Raw genomic sequence first — 26,804 nt, 5'->3', positions numbered from 1 at the left:
GGTAGGGACTAAGGACTTCTCTCTCCTCCATCAACTCATGAAGGCAATCAAGGAGGATCCTAGCATACAGTTTCTGCGTGACATCGATCAGACTGATCAGCCTATAGTTGGTCGGTGAGAGGGGTGAACCCTTTTTATAGACAGGGTAAATTTCCGCCCCAGCCAGGTGTCTGGTATCATCATGCCTCTAAAGATGGCATTAAAAATTGGTAGGGTCCCCATATATTTGGTTCTGTCATAAAAAAGTCACCTGGGATCTTGTCTAGTCCCAGTGCTTTTCTGGTGGGAAGCTTCCTAATTGCATTGGGGACCTCCACTAGATTAATCCATTGATCCACTTCAAAAACAATCCCTTGTGTTAAAAAAGGGCTATCGACACAGGAATAGGGGCCCACTTCCGTAGGATATAGGAACTGGAAGTGAGACTTCCAGGCGGCCGCTGCAATATTGGGCTCAAATGCTGGCTGGCCGCCATTACTGCCTGAGCATACTAGGGACCAAAACAACCTAATTTCTCTTTTAGAAAGGGCTACATTAAGAGCCTCCATCTGTCTAGTTCCCAGGTCGACTTAGCTTGTTTAATGGTATCTTGGTAGCTGGCCCTCATTTGTTTGATCAGGGTCCTGTTATTGCTCATGATTGAATCTAAAAGGGCTCTCTTAGCCTTGCAGCAAGTATCATTAAACCAAGTTAGTTTAATATCCTCTTTAGGTTTGTAAAGGGTCAGGTGATGGAAGACATTGGTCAAGCTAGATGTTAGTTCTAAGTGCAGTGCCTCAGTTCTATTGATAGTGTTTGGCAAATCCAGATCCCCGACAAACCCCCCAATTCCTGTAAGCGCATTATTATTAAGGAGAGCAATGCAGCCATCTTATCTGGTGACTGCTTAAAAGACCCCCAACTAATTATTCTTCTATTATTGGCGAGAATTAGATTATTGTGTACTCGGTGAGAGCTACCCGAGGGATTATTAAAGTCGGGTAGGGATAAATCCAATATCAGGGCATCATGGCCGCTATCTTGTCTAGAAAGGAAAAATAATTCAACTACCCACTGCCATGATCTAGTTTCGACTAAAATATAGTCCAACAGGGAGGTATGACCAATCCTATTAAAGGTTGACTTCACTGGTCTGTCTGACTTGGTGCGGCCATTACAAGCCCTCAGAGAATGTGTTAGGGTCACAGCATTATTCTGGAGAGCTATAGGTGTCCAGGCTTTTATTGTTTGAATTTGAGGGTCGGGGATTAACCAGAGTCGGTCCTCAGCACTGGGAATAACGTCAGTAGGTGGGAGAAGGGGCTCGTATTGGCAATTAAAGTCCCCCCTATAACCAACCTCACGTCCGAAGGGACAGTACCGATAAAAGTGTTCAAGTGTTCAAGGGTCTGAGATTCCTGGTAGATACTTACAGGACGTGAATAAATGTTGATAAGAGCAATTTTAAGACTGGGAGCGAAGGTAAATAAAGTGCACTAAATGTCAGTAGACAGACATGATGTTGAGCTGGTCTGCTGTACAATCTAGTTGTGAGGCAACCCAGGTAAAAAGGCCCCCACAGGGCCTGCCCCTATTCCCCTTTGTAGCTGGTACATTGAAAATTGCATACCCCATCCTCAAGAAGTCTTGCCTAGCCGAAGTTTCCTGGAACATACACATGTCATGGATGTCTACAAAGCATCCCAAATCTGGGCAGTACAATTTTCTGTTCTTTCCGTTGATGTTCCAGGATAGACTCCTCAGTTTATGTACGGGATTGAGGTGCTCTCCTGGGACACGATAGCCAGTAAAAAAAGAACCAGCAGTAGCCACCTGGTCGGCCGGGGGACTATTTTCAACACGTTCGTAAAAGAACCACCACTAAGTTCACCAGATGATGGAGAGTCATAGGCCATCAAGAAATAGTTTCCCTGATGGTGGTTACTCAAAGAAACCAACGGTGCTTCCCCCGAGCCACTCCACAAATCCCAGTCAGCTGTCCACTATTGAGACCCCTTATGTCATCACCTAGTACCCGAGTCACTCGGGACAGGTCCACCCTGCTGCACGAGTCAGTCCACCTCCACAAGGGGGATGTTAAAAATGAGAGGTTTGGGATGAGAAGCCACAATAGAATGATCAATGGGCCACTTTACAGGGACACTGTTGTTGGTGGTCCAATTAGAGCTATGGGAGTAAAAATAATCCAGGGTATGGGCCATAATCCCTGTGGATGGAGCTTGAGCACTGAGGTTATTGCCAGCCAGGGTATGTGCAGTCTCGAATTATTAAAGGTAATAACAATACAGTTCCCTTGCAGTAACTTTGGCCGCGAGCCCACCCAGCCAACTCTCCGGACCATTGGAATCTCACCTGCTCGGTTATAGGAGAATTGCCTGTGTGTGGCCAACCAAAAGAGGCACTTATTCCTTAAGTCCCACTGGGTCTCCCACTGGCCAGCCCTGATACCGGGTACTACAGTCAATATAATGACATATGGAAGGGAGGCTGGGGGTAAGGCAATGGTCGGGAGAATTGCCTCACCAGGGCCTTTCATGGAGGCCACCATCCGGTCCACTGCATGCCTCTCAACTCTTGGCTTTGAGTGTATGGGCATCTTTGCATTAGGGCTGCCATTTGAGAAATGTTGTGCTCCCTTAAGAGTGGTGTGTATCCCAAGACCACCGGAAGGTCTCCTGACTCGATTCTGGCTGCCTGGGCTTACTTGCCGGGATGCAGAAGTTTCTACTGGCTCATAACCATGTACACCTATTATACTGGGACCTCCCTCACTCGGGTGTCCGTGCTTACCCAACGGGGCTTGAATTACATTGTCAGTCTGTGAGCCACCATCTATCTTCACCCCTGAAGCTTGGTTAGTAGGTTCGGTGATGTTAGTTTGTCTTTTGTTTGTTCACTGACAAGGTCCCTATACCTGGGTGAATAAATAGATGGGCAAGCTCTTTCTCTATGATGGCTCCGAGTTGTAATTGCAGTTCCACTAACAGGGTCCTCGCCCAAGATGGGCAGTCAGAAACTGCCCGTGGGATAAAGGAGGCTCCTGGTACGTCCCCTATGTCAACCAGATTAGTACCCCCAGGTACAGGTTTGTCACTAGTCTTCCTTTTAGCACCCACATCAATTCTAGGCTTACACTTTCCCTTTTTGATTAAATTGGTATTTTTTTTCACTTTTGTGTGTAACTCGCTTTGCTGGTAGCACTTGGGGTGGGAGGAGAGAGGGCTCAGTGGATCCAGGCAATAAGGCAGTAAGCCTAGAAGTAGATACAGAGGGATCAACTTGAGGGGTGGATGACTCGGTCAATGGGCAAAAAATGTCAGGTGTTAAAGACAGACGCCGCTCTGTCAACTCAATTTCAGATGTAACTATTCCAATAGCCCTCTGGAGCATAGGGGAAGACATGGGCAACTGGGGAAGCTTAGTCACACAGTAAAGCTTGCCCATTATTCCGCCAGGTATGACTAAAATTACTCCCCAACTCCTGAAGTGGGCCCAGCACAAAAAAGAAAATGAAGGGTCATTATTTTAACTTTATCATGTGAGGCAAAACACAGCCCAGGATTACATTAGAATGCTTGGACCGGTGTTGGTCCTCCACACTAACAAGATTAAAATGCCCTATTTCGAACAAAGTTGTCGTTTGTAGCTCCGATTTTCTGCTGTACATTGTTGTTTATCTATTAGTTAAACTCTACACTTTTAAGTTTTTGATTTCTGAAATAAAGTGAGACTCACTGGCTGAAGAGAATGTCTGTCGCAGCATAGTTAGGCCTAGGGTCTGAACAATGCATGTGGAACAAAAGATACATACAACCTTCACTTCCTTTAAGAAGACAAGGAAGGACACTGTATATATAGCTCGGTCACTCTTCATGTAAAACAAACAAGCATAGTCACCTTGGGGCTACTTTTAGTTTTTTAAGTCAGTTATGTATACCTGCATGGATAGTACTATGCAACCCCATCTGTGCGTTGAAGGCCCTCACTGCAGCCAACCTGGCGGGTCCACCCTCAAAGCTTGACGGGATTGTTTCAGTGAAAGTGTTTCTGTCGAAACCGTAGGAGCACTTTTGTTAAAACTAAAATACATGATGGCCACCATATAATGGAGTCTGTAAGATTATATTATTCATTTTGGAAATAAACAACCAAAGCAGGGGTTCATGTCTGTAAAAGAACACAAATCAATGGCTCTAAAAGATATGGATCTTTCTCCCTGTGCATGCGGGCCATTGTTCAACTTTCTGGCATAGTACTGCATGTCTTGTATGGTGGTTCCAGGGTATGAAACATAAGAATTGGAATGACAGCCCTAATCAGACTTTCACCACACTGACCTGTCAGCCCGCGGGTCATAGGTTTGGTTAACCAATAGATATTCAAACACGGATACCCTCTCAAGCGGAATACCGTTCAGAGAAGAATTAAGGTGTGTTGTGCTTATTGGGTTGAAGAAAATATATTTGGTCTTCTAGATATTAATCTCCAACCCTCTACTAGTACAAAAAGCCCCAAAGCTAACAAGAATCCTCTGAATGGCCATTGGTGACTTGGAGAGCAAGAGAGTGTCGTCAGCAAACATCATTGCCGGTACTTTGTAATGTGCAATCTTCGGGGCATCAGTGTCCTTCTCTTTATTCAACGAGTCTACCTGTGCGTTAATATATAAACAAAACAGAGTTGGAGCTAACATGCTTCCCTGACTCCTCTGTTGACAACAAGGGGCGCAGTGAGTTTGTCTTGTTTCCTGTATCTAATAGGTTTTCAATTAGCAGACCCATCTGAGATGCTGCAGTTCCCACATCCCTAAATGAGCTGGTGAATTGGCCTGGTGTCAGCATGCCCAGTCTACAACAGGGCTCCAGCTCTCCCCAACATCAGATTAGGCCCTAGTTTTAAAACTGACCCCGTCTGCCACATCTTGGTGCACTCTCGCTATAATGGAGCTCAAATGAACTTGAGTGATGTCATCTACAAACATTCAAGCCAATATCTATCTATTTCTGACTCCTATAACATATTGCACAAATGCAGAGCTTGGAACAATCTCATTTTCTCCTGAAACATAGACTCTGTAGACCGCACATGCAAGCTCTGGCTTGTAAACAATACCCAGTAAAAAGGACGTCTCCTGCATAAAACCAATTTAAACATAAATAAAAAATATAGAGACAACGCTACTATAACAATGCCAATATTACTAAAGGCACGATGCTGTGATGTGATCATTATATGAGGAGTCAGAAATAAGACATTCCACAACACACTATGAAGAAAGATGCAGTCACGAATCTAGTTATGTTTATACACAGAGTTTTAGTTAGGATGTTTTATAACAAAAGAGTTATTTAATTTTCCGCCCCTGCCAAACTATACTGTTCCCAACCCTAAATACTTTCAAGAAATTAAATAAGCTGGGAATACACATTCTCCTGCTAAACTGCTCAAGAATATAAGTAGTCCCTTAAATTTGGAGAGAAAACAGCCCAAAACTAAATTTGTCGCTGTGAACATTGCATGATTTCAAACTGGTTGACCCAGCTCCAAAATAAATTACATTGGAATCAGAAAGTCCTATTTAAAGTGCTGCTGCATAAAAGCTTTCAGGTATATGTGAGAGCAATTACTCTTCGGTAATAGCTTCACACATACAGTAACCTTATATATCAAAGCACTATAGAACATCACAAAATAAGCACTTAACTGTTGAAGTAATTTCAAAGTGAACAAATAGTGCCTGAAAACACTGTGTAAGATAGGTAACAGCAACAATAATAAATAGCAGTGTTTAGTATCTATGCATGCTTTACATTCACAAACTATAAATGTGTCTCCCTTCGAATTGACTACATTGTTCACACATTTAGTGAATGCAATCACATGGTTTAATTTGGTATTCAAACCTTAGCACTTAATTATTACTAACCTGGAAGGGCATATTAATGCTTTTAGGGCTTCAAGACAGCCACCCGCAAACACCACCAACTGATCAGATCCACCAAGAAGTCAGCATTCAAGGATCGACTCGACAACAACGCCCAAAACAGCAAGGAACTATTCAACATCGTCAAAGAATTTACCAACCCCACCACAGCCTCAAACGACATCACTCCCTCCCAAGAACTCTGCGACTCCCTATCCTCTTTCTTCTACAACAAAATCGCCGACATACATAACAGCTTTGAGAACATTTCCAAAGAACAGTCCACTCCACCCACCTCCGAACCTAAACCGCCCTCTAACATCCTTAACGCCTGGAACCCAATCACCACTGAAGACACCATCCGCCTAATGAACTCCATCCATTCAGGCTCGCCAACCGACCCCTGTCCCCACCACATCTTCAACAAAGCAGATTCCATCATCGCACCCCATCTCCGTGATGTCATCAACTGCTCCTTCAACTCTGCTACCTTCCCAGGAAGCTGGAAACACGCCGAACTCAACGCCCTCTTGAAGAAACCCACAGCGGACCCCTCTGAACTCAAGAACTACCGCCCCATCTCCCTCCTCCCATTCCCTGCCAAAGTCATTGAGAAAGCCGTCAATAGACAGCTCGCCGCCTTCCTTGAATCCAACAACTCCCTTGACTCCTCACAGTCCGGCCAAACACAGCACCGAAACCGCCCTTATTGCAGCGACAGACGACATCCGAACACTACTGGACAATGGAGAAACAGTTGCCCTCATCCTACTCGACCTCTCCGCCGCCTTCGACATGGTCTGTCATAGCACCCTCATACAACGCCTCAGCAACATCGGCATACAAGGAAAATCCTTAGACTGGATCATCTCGTTCCTCGCCGGGAGAACCCAGAGAGTCCGACTCCCCCCATTCAAATCAGAAGCCACTGAAGTCATCTGCGGAGTACTACAAGGATCATCACTCAGTCCCACCCTCTTCAACGTTTACATGAGCCCCCTCGCATCCATCGCGCGACAACACAACCTCAACATCATCTCTTACACTGACGACACCCAGCTGATCCTTTCCCTTACCAAAGACCCTAACACCGCCAAAACCAATCTTCATGATGGCATGAAAGAATTAGCCGAATGGATGAAAAACAGCCGCTTAAAACTTAACTCAGACAAAACGGAAGTCCTCATCCTAGGATCATCCCCCTCTGCCTGGGACGACTCATGGTGGCCATCAGCCTTGGGCACGGCACCCATACCCACAGACCACGCTCGTAACCTAGGCTTCATTCTAGACTCCTCCCTCTCGATGACCAGACAAGTCAACGCTGCCTCATCCTCTTGCTTCAACGTACTTCGTATGCTCAAGAAAATCTTCAGTTAGATCCCCACCGAAACAAGAAAGACTGTCACCCACGCTCTGGTCACTAGCCGACTGGACTATGGAAACACCCTCTACACCGGATCCACTTCCAAATTACAGAAAAAACTCCAACGCATCCAAAACGCATCAGCCAGACTCATATTGGACATCCCGCACCAAGCTCACATTACCGGTCAACTGAAAGACCTCCACTGGCTTCCCGTCAACAAGAGAATAACGTTCCGTCTCCTCACCCACGCACACAAGGCCCTCTACAAACTAGGACCCGAATGCCTCAACGCACAAATGTCCTTCTACACACCGACCCGCCAACTAAGATCCTCCAATCAAGCCCTCGCTGCAGTTTCACGCATCCAAAGATCCACCATGGGAGGAAGATCCTTCCCCTACTTGGCGGCCAAAACCTGGAATTCTCTCCCCACTCACCTCCGCCTTACCCAGAACCACATTTCCTTCAGGAAGGAACTTAAAACCTGGCTATTCGACAAATAATGCACCCCCCTCCCCCAAGCGCCTTGAGACCCTCTGGGTGAGTAGTGCGCTATACAAATTCCTGAACTTGAACTTGAACTTCCATCCCTAGGGTGACTGTCTTTTGCCTCTTGTATTTACTGATTCTTTTTATTGGCCGTAGGACTCTGAGCACTTTACCACTGCTATCCAGTGCTAAAGTGCACGTGCTTCTCCCCTAAACATGATGACATTGGTGTATACCTGGTTGTCATATTTGATGTACTGGTAAGTCCCTTGTACGGTGGTATACCATATACCTAGGGCATGTTCCTCAAAGGCTACATAGTGGCTGCATCACTGATTGTACCACCCACAGAAGTAGCCTTTTAAACCGGTCTCAGACCTTCCAGTGCAGTTTAGTGCCACTTTGACTTGGGATTTAAAACTACCTGCCAGGCCTTAAAATCCCCTTTTATGCCATATAAGGCACCGCTAAGGTAGGCCCTAAGTCACCATCAGGGTAGGGTGCTATGCACATAAAAGGTAGGACATGTACTTTAATGTTTGGATGTCCAGTTAGCGACAAACAGCTTATTTCATATTTCACTACTGTGAAGCCTACCCCTCTCATAGACCAGCACTGGCAATTCCTTAATACTCTTTTAAGCTGTAATTCCTGCTCAAAGAGGAATCGTTTTTTTATGTTTCATATCTTTGGAATGTTAATGATAAATCCATGCTATGTTTCAGTTACCTTAGCGCCATGAAACTGATTGGTGAACGTACGCTCTAGAAATATTTGTAACATAACATAATAATCCTACCTACTCTTGAAGTTGGATTTAACATTATTGTTTTAGAAATGCCACTGGTAGAAAGTCGACATTTCTCTGCACGTTTTGCTCTATGTGCCTGACACCCTATCATCAAATACATGTCTGAGCAGGGTGACAGCTACACTTTGTGCATCCCCTCTAGACAGCCACAAACACAGGAGGGTGAGGCTCATTTTCATTCTGAGCACTCATCTGTATTCTGATGGGTCTTCCCGGTCAGGGAGGAATAGGATGGGCTGACACTTACAATTCAATAGATAGTGTCCTCTCCACATACAAAGCACTGATTTACCCCCCACAGATAGCCTGGCAGACAGGACTGAGTTGAAAGGAATCCTTGTGCACTTCAGAGAGCTGCTTTGAAGTCACCTCCTATAACAAAGGCACGTTTGGGTACAAGTACTGGGTCTCTGAACAGCTAAATCAGACACTTCTGGATCTTAAACTGAACTTCTGTCAGAAGGACTACATTGCTGCTTAAAGGACTCAAGTGGGCTGCTTTTCTGTAAGGACTGCTTGTCTGCTTGTTGCCCTGCTGCCCACTGCCTGCTGCTCCCTGACTCTGCTGAAGGAGAGCTGGACTGTGCCTTCCCTCCAAGTGATCAGCAAGGGCTTTCTGGCTTGCCTCCTGTTGTCAGAAGACTCAGGTACAAAGAAGACTACCTACAATTCTTCTGGTGCTGCTGGACTCTGCCTTCTATGAGTCCTACCCTTGTTTGAGGTGCCCTCTCCAGGTTTTGGGCCTCAGAAGTGGTTTCTGCAGCTGTTTGCTCCAAATCTGACACATCAATCACTCAATCAATCAATCAATCAATCAATCAATCATGGGCTTGTATAGCGCACGCTACTCACCTGGAATAGCTCTGTAGGTGCTGGGGGAGGGGGGGTCTGCAGATCCAGGAGGATCACTGAGTTCCATCGAGAGCCAGGGTCTGATGCAGTCTGTCGGAGGTGGAGACCTTTGCGCCAATCGGAACCGACGCATAGCCTTTAAATGCCAGCACAGATGCTGTTCGATGACAGTAGTTGTTCAGCCTGCTTGGCCCAACGACAACGCTCTGCATGGCTTAACAGTGACACATTGCCTTCACCTCAGCAAAGTTCGACGACGACACAGCGACCAGAATGCGTGGAAAAGATTGACGCATTGTGCCCTCAGCATCGACACTTAGCAATATCCTAGGCACTTTCTCAGCAGGCTCTGCGTGGGTCCTGTAGCCGGCCTGCCCTCCATTATGGTCATTCTGAACTTTGGATTTGCATCACTCCCTCACGACCTCAAGTAACCTTTTGACCAGAAGTGACTACTGAGCATTTAATATTGAAAAATTCAGATCTCAGCTACTACTGCTTAGCGTTTTGTGGTTTTGGTCTTGTTTTACTCAGATACATATTCTCTATTTTCTAAACCTGTGTGGAGTCTTTTTTGTGATGTATTCATTGTGTTGCTCTGTGTGTGTGTGACACAAATACTTTACACATTGCCTCGTTAGATAAGCCTGAGTGCTCTGTGCCAAGCTACCATAGGGTGAGCACAGGTTATCTTTTAGTGTGTATCTAGCTTAAACTGACTAAAGTGGTGGTTCATGCCTGGCCTGGGTGCATACCTCAGCCAACCAGGAATCCAATTTCTAATAGTTCTGCATTCACGAAACATATCTTGCTCCATTGGGTTCAAATAATTTGTTTTAATTATTTGAGAGCTTTAAATCGTAACTAGCTTTCGGATTTGAAAGTTGTGGGGTATGCGCTAAGTGAAAAATAAGCAGGCCTAGTTGTTTTCATCAAAAGCACCTATTCACTGACTTGTGAGTTCTTGTGTGTAAGTATGGAAGTAGTGACAAGAATGCTTCTCACAGTGCACAGCAGTAATGGTCAGCACCCATCCAGTATTGTGAACCCTATCATTCAATGATCAAAATTCCTTAGAAAATAAGTAGGATGTCGCTAACAGAAACAGTAGAGCAGAAATGTATTTATCACAAAAAAGCACTATGCATGAAAAGGTGGCATATTTCGGCAAGCAGCGCTTCTTCACAACCAAATATAAGTATTTTATTTGTTTCACTTATTTATAGTGCATCAATCCATCCTATTGATGGTGAGCTCAAGCAGTTCATTGAATGAGTTGTGTTTCATCAAACAAATTGTACAGCTCTCATTCACAGTAATCAACATCTCTAAGTAAAAGACGCATCGCAATTTAAACTTTGCGCCCGATTCACAGAACTAACTTAAGACAAAATCCTAAACTTACTACCATTATCGTATTCACAGAAGGTACTTACTCATTTCGGTATTCACAGAAGGCACTTACTCATTTTGGTATTCACAGAAGTCATTTAGGACTCCTAAATGCCTTCTGTGAATACCAAAAGTCTTAAAGTTAGGATTTTTCTCAGCTAGCGAGTAGTAAAGTTAGGACTCATAACTTTAGGACTCCTAAATGCCTTCTATAAATACCGAAAGTCTTAAAGTTAGGATTTTTCTCAGTTTAGGAGTAGTAAAGTTAGGAGACCTAACTTTAGGACTCCAAAATGCCTTCTGTGAATAGCGAAAGTCTTAAAGTTAGGATTTCTCTCAGTTTAGGAGTAATAAAGTTAGGACTCCTAACTTTAGGACTCCTAAATGATTTCTGAGAGTACCAAAATGAGTAAGTGTCTGCTGTGAATACCAAAAGTAAGTGCCTTCTGTGAATACAAAATGGTAGTACGTTTTTGTGTTTAGTTAGTCCTGCGAATCAGACCCTGTGTGTTTACATTAAGCCGCATGTTAACCAACTGGTGGCCACAAGTTTCTTAACTCTATATAGCAGAGCATGTAATCATTGCTACTTTTGTTGCTGATATTGACTGGGACTTGTAGTCCATCATTATCTTTGTAGCCTTTCTCAAGTCCTGCTGTACTGTTTATGAATTAAACATGCAATGTGTGAATGCTCATGAAGGTAATGCCCCCTGTTGGCTATACTGCCACCTTGCTTCTTTTTTTCAGTTAATTTGACGAGGAATTCAAATATAACCAGAAATGCACTAAAACCATGCCCATAATAATAAAAACATTTCAAAGGCCACATAATTACGCAGATCTAAAAAAATGATTAAATAAATCACAATGTTTTGATGTGAACTTCTATTCCAGGTGAACAAAGAGTTCTCTGTCAGATTTGAGTCCTTATGAAATATCACTATTCCCCATCTAATGGAATATTTGGATTACAATTGATGTAGGATTCACACATGACCACTTGCCTTCTCATTTTTTATGATTCTGGCAATTGCATAAAATGTTTTTTTAATCATCGTTGTGTTTCTTGACTTTAAACTTTGCTATGGTACATGAGACGCCCCTGTTCCTAATTGTCTGATTACATTCAAACATTTCCCTTTTCAAGGCATGTTGTATTGCCTATATTCTTTAATTTCCATGGACACTCCATAACATGTATAGTGTGATCACTTTCACATTGTTTGCTTGTTGAGGAAGTTCCATTAGTTAGTCCACAATAGTGGGCCAGAGTATCTGCAGGAAAATGTCTAAGGTATATCCCAAATTGCTCACTTCACTCAGCCATCAATCATAATCTGGTGATCCCAATGTTCAAGAAATCACTTTCCGGATCCAGACCTTTCAGCTATAAGGCAGGGAAACACTGGAACAGGTTACTGCACACCCTAACAGAGATTTTGTCACATCTACCTTTTAGAAAGTCTCTTAAAACCTTGCTTTTTTCCTTAACAATGATTTAGATTTAGTGTTGTTCAATGAACTTCTTAGCTCTCAGTGCTAGGATGCTCCTTAAGAGTAGGTTGGACTAGAATCACTAACATAACATAACAACAGAACAAGCCTAAATCAGACACTTCAAGTGCCCTTGAGAACCTGGGTTCCTGCTCTACCAGCGCACAGCTCCATAGCTCACGATTCAGAAAAGGGGGTGGTGATGAACAGAGTGTCTGAATTGAGCAGACCACTCTTACCCAGTCCAAAGATCAGGGCTTGATCCATCACCGTTATTTATCTCACTGCACCATCCCAGCTCAGAACCTGGCTATATGCAAATCAGTCTGTCCCTGGCCCAGTGCATCATGGGAACAGGGCAGACTAAACTACCAAGCCAATTCTTCACCAGAAAGGAGACAAGCTACCGGGGACCGGTTTCTGGCATTTCAGCCGTCTTCGACACAGCTTGCTTGAATCCTGATGGTGCAGTGCGAAAGGGACTCATGTCTGAGTATACCCTGCCACACCTATAGTGGCCAAAAACGATTCAGAAAAGGGGGTGGTGATGAACAGAGTGTCTGAATTGAGCGGCACTTCATCAGGGGAATCGGATTTACATCAGTCTGTAACGCGATGTGAAATCACGACTTTTTGCACAAAAGTCGTGATTTCACATCGAGTTACAGACTGATGTAAATCCGATTCCCCTGATGAAGTGCCGCGAGGCACGAAATGCATTGGGGGCCTTTGATCATTGTACAATGAGTTGAATGTGACATACAACATTACAATTTACAATGGATGATATGAATAAAAACAAGTGTTGAAACAACAAATGAATCGTGGGGATTACATTATCTAACAAACTTGGATTACTACTTACAAACATTTAATATCACATTTGCGATTCCAATCTGAGCTGCGCCCAGAGAGTCGCCCTTTAATTGCAAGGGGTGCATTGTTGTGTTTTTCATTTTGAAACACCTCTAGGACGACGAGGTGATACCACTGAGGCACGCTACATTCAGATTAAACTAATACAGACGCCTGTGCAGGGTCTAAAAACATTTTGAAACATAAGAGCATGAAATATACATTTCTTTTTGACAATAAACACCTAATGATATTAATTATATGGATACTCATCATGTAAGATACAGATTGGTTGAAATTGTATAATTGAGAAAATAGGTAGTATGAGAAAAACTGCATTCTTTTACAAATAGGTTATTTTTATATCAATAATTTAAATATAATGGACAGAACAGAAAATTCTCAGTGGTCATTGATGAGGTATAAAGAATAGCCACATGAATATATACCAAAATGTTGGCATTTACTTTTAATTTAAATGGACCAATGAGAACAAGGTTAGATCATAAATATTTCTGTTTAAATTGAGAGGCCATGGGGTAAGGGGGAGATTTCAATAATTATCATTCAAAAAATACACTACACTCTCTGATAACAGACTCCAGTACAGCACAATCCCAGACTGGGACCAGTTTTACAGACAAGATGGAAGTAGAAAAGCAAGAATATCAATATTGACATTATGTTCTGTGAGGGGTTTAGTGCAAAGATGCCTTGCCTTAATGAAGGAGGACCAGATGTATTACACATTTTGAAGATGCACTGACTTTGCAAATGAGTGCCATTAAGATTGTGATATGGCTGCCCTGAAACCCTGGCATGTATCTTTTCTTCCTGCACCAACATTAGACACAAATGATGAAGCATAGGCTATTTGGGAATTTAATTTCATAAGATAATTCCCTAGTAGTGTGAGCGAGAAGATTTCAGCTAGCTGATGATAAACCAGTGCGGGTATGCCTCGTGCTTTCTATGTAAGGGTTCAATAATGTATGATCATGAAACCAACTATTTTTTCAGAGCAGAAACATGGCCATCTAATTAATTGAGTACTCACAAAAACATTAAAAGCTGCAAACTGTTGAACATCTCTCATCTAAAGAAAGTTGAGAAATAAATGCACGAATTTAAATAAAACCCTTCTTTAAATATAGCTAAGATCGTTAACGGAAAACAACCACTATTATAATTAAATGTAGGTGTTACATATTACAACTGAGGCCAACAATACAAAAATACATAAAGACAAACGACTGAATTAAATCATTGCATGGAGAAGAAGGCATTTTTAAGAAAGTTGGCAACAAGGGAAACCATCTCACGATTACAGTTATCTGACATAAGCAATGATGACAGACAGGTTGTCTGGAATTACAAAATCTGATCCTATGAAACAAAAGGCATGATACAGAGTTGATCTGAAAAGACTACATATTTGAATGGTGAAATAAACAGGCCCAACTCAATGCAAAACTATAATAGAATTGTCCCAGTTCAGTTCAACGTTATGAACAGCAAACTGTACATTGCCAGAACACAGAGAGACAGGGTTTTGGAAATATGTGGTAGTGGATGGCACCTGCGACATGTGTACGTGAGTTTGGTTCTCGTTGTCGTGGGGCGGTGCTGACAGGAGGGGGTTAACTCTGAACCCCCTACGTTAAAGACCAAAGGGCCAAAGGATTGCTACAGACCTGTGCACACATCTGTCTAAGTTGTCTGGTATTCTTTGTATCTTACGTCCAACCACAAGAAAATACAATTTACATAACATATATTGAACATCACAATAAACAGGGAGAATATTTGTGTGTTTCTTCTTTATTCTTGATCAATTGCCAGCCCGCGTTCATCACACTAAATTGAAAAAGGTGTAATTTAGGAAGTGTTTATAAATGGGGTAAATTGAAAATTATGTGGTTTTTGTCATGAAAACAAAATGTGAACCCCACCTATGCCCAGGGCAAAACACCCGTGTATATTTATGTAATGATTTCATACATCCGAAGTACTTAGGAGTCCGATTAATGGAAAAAAGTTGCATATGCTTAGTGTGAAGGTTTATAGGATTTACAACTGCATATTGCAGATATTGCTGACGTTTTCACAAAAAGTCCTAGACATGTTCCAGGGAAGCATAACATTTTTAAAGATGTTCATGTCTATTTAATAATACTCATCTGCAGCGCAAAATATTCCCAGGTGCACCACCATCTGCACAGTTGTTTCCACTTATTCATTCTACAAACTATTTTTCATGGGAAGAAGCCCATACCTTTATGAGGCGCTGAGGCATTAACAAATACTTTACATTTATAATTTAAAAAAATATCAACATTTGGACATACTGTCCACTAGCTATTATATATTTACCTACACTACATTGGTTGCATGTACCAAAATAAAGCTGTCAACCCTCAATTCAATTCTGAGTAAGTGTCAATTGTAAAAAGACATCCTTAAATGGCACAGAACGGGCATCAAGAAATTATCATATCTCAGAAGTATTTAAACATAAATAAAGTTTTAGATAAGATGGTTCTTACCCTGTCTTTCCTGCAGTGTATCCTTAGCAACCTAAGAGACAAAGATATGCAAATTAGTGGATGATTCTTCCAAAAACATGTTTAAGTCATGATTGATATTAATGAACGCGTGTTCTCAGTCTTTAAGAATGTAAACATACGTAGAAAAACCTTAACTCCTAGATAATCAAAGACTCGGAATTTGTTTAATTTGCATACCCTGGCGAGTCCCTCTTGAAATTGATAGCAGTACGAATCTAAGTACGTTGACATAGGAGAATTTGGGTTAAAACTTCACTTATTGAAGTTATAAATGCTCATAGTTTCTGTACGGGATACTGATCCATAACCAATTAATGATCAATGAAACAGCAATAAGATCTTGCAAGCACTTCTGCTCCAATTTCGGAGGCATTAATGCTGCCTCAGTTCTTAAAAAAACAACAGTGTCTGGTGAAACCTGCAGCACAGACACAAATAACTTTTGGTCAGTGTTCAAATGTATCTGTCGCTATGAACAACAAAAGGAATGTATATGGGCTCATATTATACTCTTTTATGTTATGTTTGTTTGTATAACACACAACTAGCCGGAAGGGTAGCATATCTTTCACTCGGAAGGAGTCTTTTCTTGTTTGCTTCATATAGGTTTGAGGCATCATACCACACCTTTTTTGAGTCAAGTAGATTTTTATGTGCACCTAGATGACTATGCATACACTTAATTGAAAATGTATTAGCACCTACTCCTAACTTTAGACCAAACCATTAGTTCTTCAAACTGCTAGTCCTGCTGCTACTGTGAACTTGTTGCACAACTGTGAAATTGTAGAACGTCTTTCATATTAACTCTATATGGCATGACTACAGCACTGCAGGCCAGTTGTCAGTTTTGTCAATGATGCATTATAGTAAAGGGCACTAATTCTATTTTTTTATTGCACTCACAGTTTCTCTTTTATATACCTGGGTAGATTATCCAGTATAAACATGGAACTAAAAACTCTCATCATCCTGGCTGAAAATCCAGCACTTTTTTAAAATCATCTTTCTGGTGAAAAGTAGCTGAAGCAGATTATCACACAGAATCCCATTCCGACATTGTAATAGAGTATACCACAAACCATCCACCAATTTAAAGATAATATTAGACTCACTTGAAAAAGTAATGACACTCAAGAGTGCTTCCTGCCTCTATAATATTTGAATCTGTGAAAGTTAATTCTGGCCTCTACCCACTGGTAAAAAATAGATACAAGTACTTGCCCTGACAGCATGTTTAATGGAATCCAGAATTTCAGGCAACGGAAATAACCTCATGATGATTATACTAAGCAACTCTTTGTTTTCTTCAACCACTGTACTCCAGCACTTTACATTTCCTATATACCACTATATTTCAAGTCTTAGAACCTTATTATGAGTTTGGCGGTGCAGGAGCGGGACCGCCCAGCTCCCGCACTGCCAAACCCATGTAGGAACCGCCCGCCCAATATATAAATATCAAAGAATGTGGTAACCCCAAGTGATACTTTAAGTTCCAAGGGGAAAAAGGATAATAATACTGTTACTGAAAATCTTGTCAGCCCCATTTCCTTTTACTAGTGTCCTGCTATAGGCTCAACAACCTGGCTGTTCCACAGCAATACGTCTTTCCATCCCAAGTTATCCAAAAATTATTGATTTTTATTAAAAGATGTTTTCATTTTGTGTATATTCAACATTTTCTCATATTGGTTTACAATTTTACGATGTTTTGTTCGAGATTTCAGTCAGTGCATACATGTACAATTATTTTCAAGTATCAATATGTGGAAATACATTCAAGTTTGATAGAAAACATTTCATGATTCACATAAACAAATGCATATTATTTACAGGTAAAATACACAGAAAGACATAGAAAATCATTCTATAAGTTCATGCATATGCACCCAAAAGAAATCATCAACCAATCAATCCCACCAATCAAAACTCTCTCCCACAGGCAACACATTCGCACACAGACAACAATCCTGGTAAAACTTCTGTCCAACTATGTGACATACGCTGATGGTAATCCTGTGGGCTGACTCAATCTCACAATTACCCACTATTGTGTTGCCTTTCAAGGTTTCCCAAAACTGAACTGCCCGCCAGATCAGGAGTTTCTCCTTGTCTGGCGGGTGGTTCTTTGGCATTCCCATGGTGGTGCCTATAAAATAGGCACTGCAGTGGGAATGTCAAAGACGGTACCTGCATGGCATGGACTGCTGCAGTCCATGCAGTGCAAGTATTGGGGTGAATGCCCATGCAGGGCACAACACATGGCGTGAGGCTTTGTTTCCTCTCTGCCACGGTTTTCATGGTGGGCTCACCGATAAAAACCTTGGAGGGACCGCGGCGGTCCCACTAAGCATATTGAGGACTCAGGAGCACAGCGCAACCGCTAGGGAACAGCAGTTCTCTGGCGGTTGCGATGATTGTGGTGGACCCACGGTGACCCGACCACCCTAGTTGCAATAGGGTGGTCAGGACTCAGGAGACCGCCACATTGAGTCTGGCTGTCCGTGAACCGCCAGACTCATAATATGGGCCTAAGCTACTAATCATGAAGCATCACCATAAATTTGAACATTTTTAACATTCCCATTTCATAATCATACAGATCACAACTAATTAGAGGCTACTATTATGATGTTGAAAAGTTGTCCTGGGGCCAACCCCCAAAGAACCCTCGAGTTTCAAGTATTTCAGAGTGTACCTATGGTTCGTTTCTTGGGAGAGAGCAAGCTTTAACAAATTAAAATTCTGTATATAAAAAGGATTATTTAACATGAAAAAATAAATAAATATATATATAAATATTACCTACTGGCGGTCGCCAGTAGGTAGTTATAGTTAGGATTGTTTTCTATAGGAAATCTGCAACATTCTATTGGGAATAACTTTGGCGCCGGTTGAGGAATCTGCCTGTAATTTTCCTTAAATTTGCCTCGCTGCGCTCCGCTCCTTCCCTGAAAGTTTGGGAGGGATTTGTCAAGCGGGGGCCCAGATAAAAGGGGGGTCCCAAAATGTGTTTTCCCCATGTTAATTTCCATAGGGCGGTTGGACTCACTTTTAGCCCGAACGGCTGAATGGATTTCCACAAAACTTGGCAAAATTGTAGGGACTGGTAGCCCGATGTGCCTTTGCTATGTCTCAAGATATGTGCTCCAGTGGATTTTGAGTAATTTAGGTTCAAAAAAATATATATATCTGGGCGGAGCCTAACCACACATCTGATCTGATTGGCTGTCAGCACTTCATCCAAGAAGTGTTGGCAGCCATCTTGGGACCAATATACATGATAGCACCTCATTAAAAAGCATTGTAGTTTATAGAGGGTTTTAGGACTTTAGTTACATTATAAATCATTTGTTGATGGTACCATACTCATTTTAGGAATTGTGGCGTGTTCTAAGGTGATTTTACCATGTGAAAAAGCCTTCTGCTGTGATATCATGAATCATGTTTGAAAGAAAACTAATATCTCATGATTTTCCCACAGTGGTTTGGAAGGGGTTCTATAAGCTAAACTGAAAGCATATTTTCTGTAAATTCACATTATCTTTCTCAGTCATGTGAGAATGAAGTCTGACATTCTCAATAAAACATGTACATCCAACAAGGACAGAGACTGTCAGTTGATTCCTTTGTGTTCTATTGCAGCCTCCTAGAGTGTTCTAAAGAACAACTAGAGCGCTAACAGTCCTACTTATTACAAAGGTATAGCATACCTGAAGCCATTGTGATGGGAATAAAGTGGTAACTCTTAAAACATTTAATTTAAAAAGGAACAAAATGAGGGGGTATATTATGCCATAGAAAGTATTATTATTGCTGCAGAAAGAAAAATTAGGGCGCATTTTCAGTGACTTCTCAAATCATCTTCTATTTCATTAAAAAATTCTGACATGCAGTCTCCCAAGATGGCCACCAGAGACAAAAGAGCCTAAATGTAGCCCAAATATCACCCAGATGTAGCCCAAGTATAGCCCAATGACAGAATGTCCCAGAGTGTTCTAAAAGAACAACTAGAGCGCTAACAGTCCTGCTTATTACAAAGGTATGGCACACCTGAAGCCATCTTGATTGGAATAAAGTGGTAACTCTTAAAACATTTAATTTAAAAAGGAACAAAATGAGGGGGTATATTTTGCCATAGAAAGTATGATTAGTGCTGCAGAAAGAAAAATTAGGGCACATTTTGAGTGACTTTTCAAATCCTCTTCTATTTCATTAAAACATTCTGACATGCAGTCTCCCAAGATGGCCACCAGAGACAAAAGAGTCCAAATGTAGCCCAAATATCACCCAGATGTAGCCCAAGTATAGCCCAATGACAGAATGTCCCAGAGTGTTCTAAAGAACAACTAGAGCACTAACAGTCTTACTTATGACAAAAGTATGGCACACCAGAAGCCATCTTGATTGGAATGAAGTGTTAAGTCTGAAAACATTTAATTTAAAAAGGAACACAATGAGGGGGTTCATTTTGCCCTAGAAAGCATGATTAGTGCTTCAGAAAGAAAAATTAGGGATCATTTTGAGTGACTTCTCAAATCCTCTTCTATTTCATTAAAAAAATTCTGACATGCAGACTGAAACATGCACTTTGAATACCAGCAGCAGACTTCCCTGGTGAGCAGTAGCTTTACTACAGTGATCTAATGAGCAACTAGAGTGCTAACATTCAGAATTTATGGCAAATGTGTGACACATCTGAATGCCTTCTTGATGGAACCAAAGTAAACAAGCATTGAAAATGCAATAGATCTCGCCCTCGTTTAAGTTAAAGCCATTCTGTTTGTAATGAGGTGGCTTTTTAGCTTTGCTTTTATTAGTGTTTTTTAAACTTTCATGTAAATAACATGCATCTGTATGCATATATGTATATGTATGCATGCATTTATATTTGTATTTATATAGATATACAGATTATATATGTTTATATATGTATGTATATATATATATATATATATATATACATACACATACATAAATATAAATGCATATGCATATATATGCATATATATATGTGTATATGTGTGCGTGTAGAGAGAGGTAGAGAGGTAGAGAGGTAGCGGTAGAGAGGTAGAGACTAGTAGAGAGAGAAGTAGAGAGAGGTAGAGAGGTAGAGAGTAGAGAGTGAGTAATAGAGAGTAGAGAGTGAGTAGTAGAGAGTAGTAGAGAGCAGTAGAGAGAGTAGCAGAGAGTGAGTAGTAGAGAGTAGTATAGTGAATAGTAGAGTGAGTAGTAGAGGGTAGTAGAGAGTGAGTAGTAGAGAGTGAGTAGTAGAGAGTAGTAGAGAGTAAGTAGTAGAGTGAGTAGTAGAGAGCAGTTGAGAGTGAGTAGTAGAGAGTGAGTAGTAGAGAGTGAGTAGCAGAGAGTGAGTAGTAGAGAGTAGTAAAGAGTGAGTAGTAGAGAGTGAGTAGTAGAGAGTGAGTAGTAGAGAGTAGTAGAGAGTGAGTAGCAGAGAGTGAGTAGTAGAGAGTAGTAGAGAGTGAGTAGTAAAGAGTGAGTAGTCGAGAGAGAGTAGTAGAGAGTGAGTAGTAGAGAGTAGCAGATAGTGAGTAGTAGGGAGTGAGTAGTAGAGAGAGAGTAGTAGAGAGTAGTAGAGTAGTAGAGAATGAGTAGTAGAGAGTGAGTATTTGAGAGTAGTGGAGTAGGAGAGAGTAAGTAGTAGAGAGTAGTGGAGAATATTCCAAAGTTTGGCACAGCACCACTTGCACAATAAGTCCAATCAAATCATATCACTTAGAGTCCTTATTGAAGCGCTGAATCTTGGTGTATATTCAAATGCTTTTATTTTCCTTAAGTTTATGTACCACAGCCAGCCGAAACGTTTCGTTCTGTACAACTGAACTTCTTCAGGGCGTTCTAATTTCCTTCAAGTTATGTCGGTATCCTGTTGTCATATAACTAGATATTTCTTCCAAATGTTAGACGAGACGTAAGTACATTCTTATTCAAAGTGACTAGGTATCAATTTTACCCACAGAATTTGGGCAGACGAGTAATTTATAGCATCCTCAAAGTCAGTCTTTCAAAAATTCCAAAGTATAGGACATGATAATCCAAATCCAAATGTTTCTCAAGAAAAGTCATTTCCAATCGTTCGGAATATCGGTGTTTGGGCAGATATGACCCAGGGACCCCCAGTATGCAAGGGGAATTAGTCCCCCCTCTGCAAACGCGCCAGTGGCCTGCGTTGCAGAGAGGTGTAAAAAGGGGCATAGCCTCATTACACCTCTGTGCAATGCAGCCACCTGGCGCATACTGGAGGTTCCAGGTGGGCTAGTTGGCCCCCAGGGACCCCTCTTCAAACATGCATGGGGGCTGCGTTGCAGAGAGGTGTAAAAAAGGGTGTGGCCTCATTACACCTCTCTGCAATGCAGCCCCCTGGCGCATACTGGAGGCTCTTGGTGGGCTAGTTGGCCCCCAGGGACCCCCAGTATGCAAGGGGAATTAGTTCCCCCTCTGCAAATGCGGCAGGGGGCTGCGTTGCAGAGAGGTGTAACAAGGGGCATAGCCTCATTACACCTCTGCAATACAGCCCCCTGGCGTATACTGGAGGTTCCAGGTGGGCTAGTTGGCCCCCAGGGGCCCCCAGTATGCAAGGGGAATTAGTTCCCCCTCTTCAAACATGCACGGGGGCTGCGTTGCAGAGTAAAAAGGGGCATGGCTTCATTACACCTCTCTGCAATGCAGTCCCCTGGCGCATACTGGAGATTCCTGGTGGGCTTTCAGGTCTTATATAGTTAGGAATTAGCATTAAAAAAAACTTTGAAATTCACTGAAAAAAACATAGGTTTCAGGCCTTATATATGTAGGAATTAGCATTTAAAAAACCTATGAAATTCACTGAAAAAACCATAGGTTTCACACCAGTTATAGTTAGGAATCAGCATTTAAAAAACCTATTAAATTCACTGAAAAAACCATAGGTTTGACACCAGTTATAGTTAGCTGGAAATTTTACTGACATAAAAGCATTGAAATTCCCACGTTATAGTTAGTTGGACTTACTATAACTTGCGCGCCTGCAATGCACTGCTGATGACGTCACATATTACATCACTCATGACATGGTCAGTGACATCACTCATGACATCACTGATGACACCATCCTTGTGACAGAGTGACAGACCTCCTTTCAGTGTAATGTAACCCTTGAAACACATATTCAAAAATAGAAACTAAAATTTTCAAAAAAATAGAGATACCCATACCAGTTACAACAACCAATTCAGTAATACCACCATCTATATACACATCCACTCATTCACCAACACTTCTATATAGTCACTCATACATATATTCACTCATCATATGTAGTGAAACACCTATACATCCTGTTACACACCGACAGTCATCCAAAAGTTACTCACACACATAATCACACATGCAAATAAACTATTGAACATCCATTTATTTGCATATACAGCTATACACACACTACCACCTTACTTCTAGGGAAACTTACACATACTTACTCTCTTAAACAATCACTTATAGAAACACATACTTATTTAAACAAGAACTCTTTCAATCTCTCACTCTCACATATACTCACTTATATACATCAATACTCACATATACTAGATTAAAACATATGTAGTTACTGATAAAGACACTAGTGAGACAGTCATTCACTCACTAACACACAGGATAATTATTTTTTTTGCTCAAGAATTTCTTTGGGGTCAGATAGGTTAATTATCTCTCAGTATATATGGACCTGGAGGGAGGCCACTGGCCACACGTGCTACTAGGGTTTCCCAGTGTAAAGTATCCATTTATCAAATGTTTTATATATTTATTTATTAGTTTGTAAAGTAGCAGTTCACTAGCTTCCAGACAATTCTGAGTTCACCCATCCAAGCTATTTCTTTCTCAATTGGTACATGGGTTGTCTAAATAAAAAGGGCTGGTGAATGGTACTTTGGATTTTAAAATGTTTTAAGGTTTTGGCAGCAATGCGCCAATCACATTAAAAGATCAGCTATGAATCTGGCTTAGATGAAAGGGTCGGGAGAGTGTCAGTGTTGTCCCATGACTGTCAAAGCATACACACACAGAAGTCAGTCAAGAGGAAGTATGGGTCTGCAACTCTGGTCATTAGTGTGAGCCTCTTCTGAATGGGTCATTGGCTGATTATGGGAGTGCTGGGTATCTTGTTTCTTTTTTCCCAAGTGACCTCTCAAAACTGGTGATTGGCTCCTCAATCATTTTAGACTTTTAAAAGGAAGCAGATTCCTGATGCTCCTGCTAGAAGGCTGTTTGTAAAAATATTGTTAGCAAAAAAAATATCTGACAGATATAGTGTGTCGCAAATATTGCTTACATAAATTCGCTCCATTGGGCGTAGATTATCTACTAATAACTCTGGGGAGATTATATTTTTGTAAACAATATTTCGGAACATGATGTTTTGGTCACCTAATTTCTACTTAATTCTATCCTACAAAAAGTTTGGTAAACATTAGCAGATTAAAAAAGAGATGTACTAGTCTGATGTTATGGAATGGGAAACATGAGTCTCTTTTCATGTTTTTCTGAATTATAGAAAGTTGTGTTTGGCTCCCATAAATAGGTATAAATATAATTGTAGTAATCCAGCTTCACCATCACCATTCTTAACCTCCGAAGCTGAGAATTAGTGGTTTAATCACTTCGTATTTTTGAAGGTTGACTGACATTTCAGAGACAAAAAAGTCCAGGTTTTTCACCCTATGAGTTTTTTGTGTCTCATTTTAGTTAGACAGTCAAAGTTAGACGGTCAATGGAAGAGCATTATACTTCTTATTGCCCAATAGTAGATCTTCAGTTTTGGCACCATCTATTAAGGATCAGGTGGGCAAATGGCAATTGAAGGTGTAGCTATGAATAGGAATGCTGCACAAGAGCTGTCAATGTTCAATTTATTTTAGAATCATCCTCACCCCATCACATTGCTAGCCATGGTGTAAGATGTGTTGTGAATTGATAATCATAGTTATTGTCCCAAAGTGTTAGAAATAGGACGAGTTGAAATAGATTCCCCCTACCAGCTTGTCTTTGTGTCTTGTGGACTGGCCTGTGTCTATATATACACATATGACTCTGATGTGCCTTGTTATATTAATACATTTAGGTGTGCTTTAACTGTCAGTGCATGATGATACTACTCAATCCTCTTACTGTTTGTTGGCTGTGTAAAGGTTTTCTACTTAGGAGAGTTTGCTTTCTATCTGTGACAAGTACTATCATATCATCATTTTTATATAAACAATGTAAAGAAAAACAGGGAGTGTTGAGGAACCATAAACATCCACCAAAACTTGTCTGCACTTAATACACAGCAACACTGGAGCTTGATGCTGCTAGATGTGTACCCTCAACACTCACTCAAGGCACACTGCAGTCTGCCACATCAACATCCTGGGCTTCTCCTTACATTACACTCTAATGTTCTTGGCTCCTCACAGCAAATCCCTTAAGGTTCCCCTGCGACCATACCCTGTCTTCCACCCATAACGTGGTCCTCAGGCTCCTGTAAATTTATTCACCAAAGCCTGCATCACATCTACTGTAAGTGTTCCTTCCAAGTCGCTCAGAGCTCCAAGACAAGTATGATTTTACAATTGCCACCTATTCACTAAAAACCTTAAGGAAGGAGAAATGAAGAAAGTCCAAAATAGCTTGGTCCAAAATAATGTACTGTCTCTTTCAAAGAACCTTCACCTCATTTGACCCTCAAGCTTTTCATTTACCCCCTTAACACTTTCCCTCGACCAAAAAAGGTAATATGTTGAAGAGTGTGCAATTTGGTGAATTACGGACCCTATTTCATTCAACTTATTTTTTTTTTTTACTTTAAGGATATTCTGAGTCACGAGTCACTTTGTGTTCTAGTGTAGATGGTTTCATTCACTAGCATACTTTTCCATTTCGCACTTAACAGCGATGGTTTTCTTTAAACGCACACACATCTACACTCACACCTCCACAGACAAGCACGCACACACACACAAAACACAAACACATTGACCACACCAACATAGACATTGTTCTCTAATATTTAGCTCAAAGTCTACCCTAGTCATGGCAGAAATCCGACAGCCAGGCAGAAATGCTCACAACAGATAGCACTCAACACTACAGGCTCATGCAAATGGAAAATACAATTTAAGGGCAAACGTACTGTCTTTGTCAGACAATGGTTTACTGTTTTGTCACATTAGAAGATATTCTAGCAAACAATTTAAAAGGGGAATTAAAAAAATGTTTAAGTATCTCCACCATGAAAACACGGTTTGTTGCACTGATTAGGTCTAGCTGAGTCAGAAACATACTGAAATCACACAGACTCCGAATCAGGCAATGCAACAGCAGGAAGTGTGGCTGCAGTGTATCTTGGGGTTTCAAGCACCAGCAGTTTACTTTAATGAGATTAGTGAAATAGAAATTGAGATCTAGATATATTACTGAGGGCCTGCCCTGGAAATGACTATCATTTAATTAAAACAATTAATTGGCTTATCAAACGAGTCTATATTTACAGAGCAGCACACGTGGCTACGCTGCACCGTTTTGCTCTCATTAATACCAGTGTCCCTTTCTTTTCCTATGTTCACTCCCCCTTGAAATCAAACTACTTCCTTCCCTCGACCTCTTTAGGAAGTCACTGAAAACTTGGCTCTTTATTAAGGCATACCAGTAGGCTCTGTTTCTGTCTGCTAACAGCTTTTTATTTGGCTTAGGCGCCTTGACGCCCATTGGGCATAGTTGCGCATTATAAATGATATTTCATTCATTCATTCATGTTCTTGATTGAAAACTCGGGAATGTTTTCGCTTTAATTCAAAAGATTGCGAGAAAAGGTTAGCTAGGATTTGGCCAACAAAATGCCTGGTACTGAACTGGTACTGGTACAAAAAATGTAAAGCCCTTACCTGGCATATGAACAGAAAGACAGAACAAGCTCAGAGTGCATTTCAGGACAAACTACCCTAGTTAATTAAGGAAAAGGCAAGTAATCCTTTCAGAAACACTGCGACTTGGAGATGCGCCTTTGAAACGTGTGTT

The 26,804-nt window shown here is 41.3% G+C and overlaps 1 protein-coding gene across 2 annotated transcripts in view; it reads right to left on the bottom strand.

Moving 5' to 3' along the window:
• Positions 1-26,804, bottom strand: part of KLF12 (KLF transcription factor 12) — a 997,335-nt gene that overhangs the window by 808,400 nt on the left and 162,131 nt on the right. For both annotated transcript variants that reach the window (XM_086933410.1, XM_086933411.1), the window contains exon 2: positions 15,735-15,765. The gene's annotated coding sequence lies outside the window, so the exon portion shown is untranslated. The remainder of the gene's footprint in view (positions 1-15,734; positions 15,766-26,804) is intronic.

The sequence above is a fragment of the Lissotriton vulgaris genome, chromosome 8 (genome assembly GCF_964263255.1).
Source record: "Lissotriton vulgaris chromosome 8, aLisVul1.2, whole genome shotgun sequence".
Classification (NCBI taxonomy): Eukaryota; Metazoa; Chordata; class Amphibia; order Caudata; family Salamandridae; genus Lissotriton; species Lissotriton vulgaris.
The sequence above is the reverse complement of the archived record's forward strand: the minus strand, read 5'-3'. Positions and strand labels throughout refer to the sequence as shown.